The sequence below is a fragment of the Lipotes vexillifer genome, unplaced genomic scaffold (genome assembly GCF_000442215.2).
Source record: "Lipotes vexillifer unplaced genomic scaffold, Lipotes_vexillifer_v1.1 scaffold231, whole genome shotgun sequence".
NCBI lineage: Eukaryota > Metazoa > Chordata > Mammalia > Artiodactyla > Lipotidae > Lipotes > Lipotes vexillifer.
Genome location: NW_006791822.1, coordinates 2,409,396 through 2,416,272, shown reverse-complemented (window position 1 = coordinate 2,416,272; position 6,877 = coordinate 2,409,396).

Below are 6,877 nucleotides of genomic sequence, written 5' to 3'. Positions count from 1 at the left end.
CCACGGGGCATTCATTATAACAATTCTAAAAGTGATAGGCTGTGTTTTATGCCATTTTCATTTGCATTGCTTCTGATCTTGCCATAACTAATTAAAAGGGAACTTAGGGTAATATAAACAATGCTTTTTGGCTATAATAAAAGCTGTTTTTTGTCTGACAAGTAAAGTCTACAAGGTCTTTTGGACAAAGGATAAGGATATGCTCTTTATGGCTTGACTCTCAAGAGACCTTTATAGTCCATTATGTTTGAGGTTGCTTCCTTTCTGGAACTTTCTTCTAGTGTAGCTTCTACTGCCTAGCATTCTGTCCTCTTACCTCAGCCTAGGGAGGCTGCCCTTAAATAGATCTCTTTGGTGGGAAGGTAGGACTTCAACTGGGTCTTGTAATAAGAATATGATTATAGTATTAGGAGGGAAGGTAGTTGGTTTTGCCTCATTAAGAAAGAATTGTGAGCTGAAGCCAAGATCGAGGAGAAGGTCAGTAACATTCTGGAGGTAGCTCAGTAATCAGCTTTGTTGCATAATAATAGATAATTTAAAAAGGAAAAGGTGAGACAGGTTTTTGAGAAACTTCAATTTGGAGCATGAATTCAGTACATATTGAAACTTATTCACTACATATTGATAAATTATTAAAGGATTTTTTAAAATGCTAGAATGATGCCCATGTTAAATTTGGGTGGGCATAGTTATGAGATATCCTGGGACTACAGTAATTCTCAGCCAGTTAGGAAAGGGAGGGAAATACAATAGATGAAACTGAGCCTTGGCAAGCTGACCTACATGTATGATCTCGTCCATGGCAAGCTCACAAGCTCAAGCAGTAAATGGGCAATTATAGTAACAGGAATCATTCCTTGTGCCGGGGAATCGCAATCAAGAATATTAACTAGCAATTTTGGGAGTCAGGAAGGTCACAGTGCATGTCACAAAATCTTACCATTTGGCAGAGCCCTCGCCAGTGGGGGACAGGTTCAGAGTGCAGTAATCAGGTGAAGAAAGGGCTTTTCATAACTGAGGCAGAGAATTAGGGACCCCTTGTTGGTTACTGAGGTTCAAGACAGGATTCCAGTTTTACAGTTTCTGTGTATGGCGGGATGGAATAGGTTGAATGTGGGGGCTGGGATTTTAGGCTAATCTAAGCAGAAATAGAGAGGAAGATAGAGACATACACTCAGTCTGATGGATTGAGCCAACAGCATCTGGCTACATGATTGCCCCAGGCTTTTACCTAGTTCACTGGACCTTAGTTTTGGTTGGAGATGAAGGAGGCTATAGGCTTGAGGAAATCCAGCTGTCAGTGCTGGATCATCATATCTGGAGAGGCTAATCCAATAGTGGTATTGAGGTTGTAAACTGCTATGGGGCTGAGCCTGCAGTAGTTGAGTCAGCTTTGGGGAAGAAGCAGAGGAAATGAATCAGGGTATAGCAGATGTTTCATATAATGGGTCTGTCCCCTCTGGAAAACTCTTTAGTGGCCTTCATTATAATGTTCAAATGCAATGGCCTGCTATTTAAGTCCCAATCCAATACAAATTAAATGCCTCTGTCCTGTGTTATCTCTTACTGTTCCCTACATGGATTTTCCATTGCAAGCAACTTAATTTACACACTGTCCTCATATACCTCATGCTTCTCATTTTCCACTTCTTTTCTTACAATTCTTTCTTCCTGGAATACCTTTTCCTACTTTTTTTCTACCTACAAAAGTCTGTAAGATCCAGAACAATCATTTGTGTACCTCTTGTGTATTTCAGCACAAAGTAACCTCTCTCCCAACATCGATCTTATCCATAAAACATTTGCTTATCCTACATTCCTGTGAGAATTCTTAATTCTTAATTCTTCTTAATCCATATTTATTCAGTATGACAGGTTTATTGAGAGTCTACTATATACCTTTGTAACGAGCTCCAACCTTCGAATTTCCTAATCTCTATCAAAACATGTCACCGGGTATATTACTCTGCTCAGGTTGTCATAGGAAAATATCATAGACTGGGTGGCTTAAACAATAGAAGTTTATTTCTCACAGTTAGAGAGGCTGCCAAGTCCAAGATCAGGGTGCCCTTGTCCTGGCTTGAAAATGGCTATCCTCTTGCTGTGCTCACACATGGCAGAAAGAGGAAACTCTGGTGTCTCTCCCTCTTCCTATAAGGGCACTGATCCCATCATGGGAGCGTCACCTTCATGACCTCATCTACACCTAATTACCTCCCAAAGACCCCCAACTCCTAATACGATCACATTGGGGGTTTAGGGATTCCACGTATGAATTTGGAGGGGACACATTCAATCCCTAACATTCCTCCCCTCGCCTCCCAAAATTTGTGTCCTTCTTGCATGCAAAATATATTAATTCCATCCCAGCATCCCTAAAACTCTTAACTTGTTCTAGCATCAGCTCTAAAGTCTAAAGTCCTATCTCATCTAAACATCATCTAAATCAGATAATGAATGAGACTCAAAGTACAGTTCATCCTGAGGCAAAATTTTTCTCTAGCTGTAAACCTGTGAAATCAGACAAGTCATTCGCTTCCCAAATGCAATGGTGGGACAGACAAAGGATAGACATTCCAGTTCCAAATAGGAGAAATAGGAAAGAAGGGAGGAATGCTGGGTCCTAAAGAAGTCTAAAACCTATCAGAGCAAATCCATTAGATGCAAAGGTGCAAGAATAATCCTTCTTGGTTCAATGCTTTATCTTCCTGGCCCACTGGGGTGGTAAAGTCACTTTCACAGCTCATCCGGTTGACCCCATGCCTGTGCCTAGGCAAGGCCAAAGCTTTCTGTGGAGGCCCTAACCACACTGGGGCTTTATGTAGAGGCAGTGGTCCCCCCCACCGAAACCAAGGTAAAGGCAGCCTTGTCCTACCTTTCCCCAGGGCCTGTGCACACTGGGTCTGTGGTGGGAGTGGCAGCCCTGATGATCTCTGAATCACCTTTGGGGTCCTGCTTCCCTTCCCTTTTCTTGAAGAATAATACATGCCCACAGCTGAATAGCTCAGTGTAAAATCCAAGAAGTTTGACAGCCTTCCTTCATTCTCTCCTACTTTCTCTGTCCCCTTTAGTTCAATTGGCAGTGTCTTTGCTGATTTAATCCTATCTTTATTCCTGGTCTCTGTTGATATGGCTGATAATTTCATGAACCACACTCGTGATCTCTTTATCAAATGTTTGCTCAGACACACACTAAGCGTTCTCTTCAGAATAAGCTTTCTCACTTTTGCAATATGGATAGGCTGAGATTTTTTCACAACTCCAAGTTCTGGTTCATTTATACTTAACAGTTACGGCTTCAGTTTATTTCTTCCTTTGGCGTTTTACTTTGGCATTTTAAGTAGTCAGGAGGGATTAAGCTACTCCTTCAATACTTTGTTTAGAAATCTCCTCTGCTAAATATCCAATTGCACTGCTTGCAAGTTCTATCTTCTACAGAACACTAGACCATGAATACAATTTACACAAGTTCTTTGCCACACGCTATAACAAGGATCACCTTCCCTTCAGTTTCCAATAACATGTTCCTCATTTCTATCTGAGACCAGAATGGCCTTGACCATCCATGTTTCTGCCAAGATTCTATTCATGATTATTTATGTATTCACTAAGAAGATGGAAGCTTTCTCTATAGCTCTACTCTTTTCTTTCTGAGCTCTCATCAGAATTACCCTTAATGTCCATATTTGTATCCTGTACCTCAAAATTACTTCCGCCTCTACCCATTACTTAGTTCCAAAGCCATTTACATTTTTTTAGGTAGTTGTTAAAGCAGCATCCCACTTTTTGGTGTCACTGGCACACAATTCTAAATATTTATGTACTTAATAATAGAACTTCCTAGATACATGAAACAAAAACTGGTAGAAACTGTAAGGAGAAATAGATAAATCCACAGTTACAGTTGGAGATTTCAACACTCATTTTAATAATTAATGGAATAAGAAGAATATTAGGGAGCTTATAGAGTTGAACAACATCATCAACCAACTCGACCTAATTTATATTTATAGCACCCTCCAACTAACAACAGCAGAATCCACATTCTTCTCTAGTTCACAGGAAGTATTTATCAAGATAGACCGTATGCGTCACTTCCCTGGTGGCACAGTGGTTAAGAATCTGCCTGCAGGGCTTCCCTGGTGGTGCAGTCGTTGTGAGTCCGCCTGCCGATGCAGGGGACACGGGTTCGTGCCCCGGTCCGGGAGGATCCCACATGCTGCGGAGTGGCTGGGCCCGTGAGCCATGGCCGCTGAGCCTGCACATCCGGAGCCTGTGCTCCACAACGGGAGGGGCCACGGCGGTGAGAGGCCCATGTACCGCAAAAAAAAGAAAAAAGAACCTGCCTGCCAATGCAGGGGACATGGGTTCGAGCCCTAGTCTGGGAAGATCCCACATGCCAGGGAGCAACTAAGCCTGTGCACCACAACTACTGAGCCTGTGCTCTAGAGCCCATGAGCCACAACTACTGAGCCCGCCTGCCACAACTACTGAAGCCCACGCGCCCAGAGCCCATGCTCCGCAACAAGAGAAGCCACCACAATGCAAAGCCTGTGCACCGCAACAAGGAGTAGCCCCCGATCGCTGCAACTAGAGAAAGCCTGCACGTAGCAATGAACGCCCAACACAGCCAAAAATAAATAAATAAATAAATAAAGTTAATTTAAAAAAAGATAAACCATATGCTGAGTCATAAAATAGATTCAAATAAAATTTAAAAGATTAAAATCATATGAAACTTGTTATCTGACCACAAAGGAATTAAATAAGAAATCAATAATAGATATTGTAAGAAATCATCAATATTTGGAAACTAAATAACATACTCTTAAATAAGCCAAAGCTCTCAGAGGAAATGAAAAGAATAATTAGCAAGTATTTTGGTCTGAATGAAACAGACATGACAGTGAAAATTTATGGAGTGCAGATAAACAGTACATAGAGGGAAATTTATAACACTAATTGCATATTTTAGGAAAGAAGAAGGGTTATCAATGACCTTAGCTTTAACCTTAAGAAACTAGAAAAGGAGCAAATGAAATCCAAAGTTAGCAGAAGAAAAAAAATAATGAAAATACCAGCAAAAATTACAAAACAAAATAACAAAAATCAATGAAACCCCAAACTGATAATAATATTGATAAAATTCGAGTTAGACTGATCAGGAAAAAAAGAGGAGATACATATTGCAAATATCAGGAATAAAAGCGATGACTTCACTGCAGATTATGCAAATATTTCAAAAGAGAGGAGGGAGGAAGACATACACATGGCCAGCAGATACTCAAAGAGGTGCTCAACATCCTTAATCATCAGAGAAATATGAGCCATAACCACAATGATCTCACACCTGTTAAGATAGCTGTCATTAAAATGACAAGAAATAACAAGTGTTGGTGAGCATGTGGAGAAAATGGAACCCTTGTGCACTGTTGGGGGGAATGTAAATTGGTGCAGTGATTTTGGAAAGCAGTATGGAGTTTCCCCCCAAAATTAAAAACAGAACTACCATATGATCCAGAAATTCCACTTCTGGGTATATAGTGAAAGGAAATGAGAACAACTTGAAAACATATGTGCACCTCCATGTTCATTGCAACATTATTTACAGCAAGTGAGACATGGAAACAACCTAAGTCCATTGACAGATGAAATATCATTCAGCCATAAAGAAGGATGAAATCTTGCCATTTATGACAACATAGATGAGTCTTGAAGGCATTATCCTTAAGTGAAATAAGTCAGAGAAAGACAAATACCATATGATCTCATTTATATATGGAATATAAAAAAAAAAAAAAAAACTGAACTCATAGATACAGAAAAGAGATTGGTGGTTGCCAGAAGTAGGGAGTAGGGGTAGGAGGGTGGTGATATGAGGAAATGGTCAGAAGGTACAAACTTCTAGTTATCATCATGGTAGCCATGGCTAGCAATACAGTGTTTGAAAGCTGCTAAGATAATAGATCTTAAAAGTCATCATCACTAGAAAACTAATTGTACCTAAATGTGGTGATGGTTGTTAACTAAATTATGGTGGTAATCATTTTGCAATATATACATATATCAAATTATTATCTTGTACACTTAAAACTAATACAATGTTATATGTCAGTTTTATCTCATTAAAAAAAGATAATAGGGGAATATTATATATTTTTTCATACTAATAATTAAGATAAATGATATGGTCAAAGTCCCTAACAGCTATCAACTTTCATTCAAGAAGAATTAGATAACCTGAATAGCCCTGTATATTAAAGTAATTGAATTTTTAGTTAGAAACTTCCCCCAACCACCCCCCTCCCCTCCAAAAAAAATGCTCGGGTAGCTTCACTTGTGAATTCTACAAAGCATGTAAGGAAGAAATAATACCAATTTTGTGTAAATTCTTCCAAAATTTAAAGAGGAGAGACTGCTTCCCAGGCTATTCTGTGAGGCCAGGAATTCCCTGATATCAAAACCAAAGACATTACATGGAAAGAAAACCACAGACCAATATCTGTCATTAACATAGATGCAAAAAGTCTTAACAAAATTTGCAAAAATCAAACACAACAAAAATATATAGAAGTGATAATACATCATGACCAAGATAAACCCAGGAATGCAGGGTTAGTTTAACATTTCAAAATCTGTCAGTTTAATACAACATGGTCAGTTCAATACATGCAGAAAAAGCATTTGGCAAAATCTAATATCAATCCCTGATTAAAATCTTTCAGAAAGGTAGAAGTAAAAAGAAACTTCCTTAACTAGATAAAGAATTATTAAAAAAAGAAAAACCTGCAATTAAATAATACTCCACGATGGAAGACTATTTTCCTCCCTAAGATCATGAACAAGTGAAGGTTTTCTGCTTTCACCACTTATATTC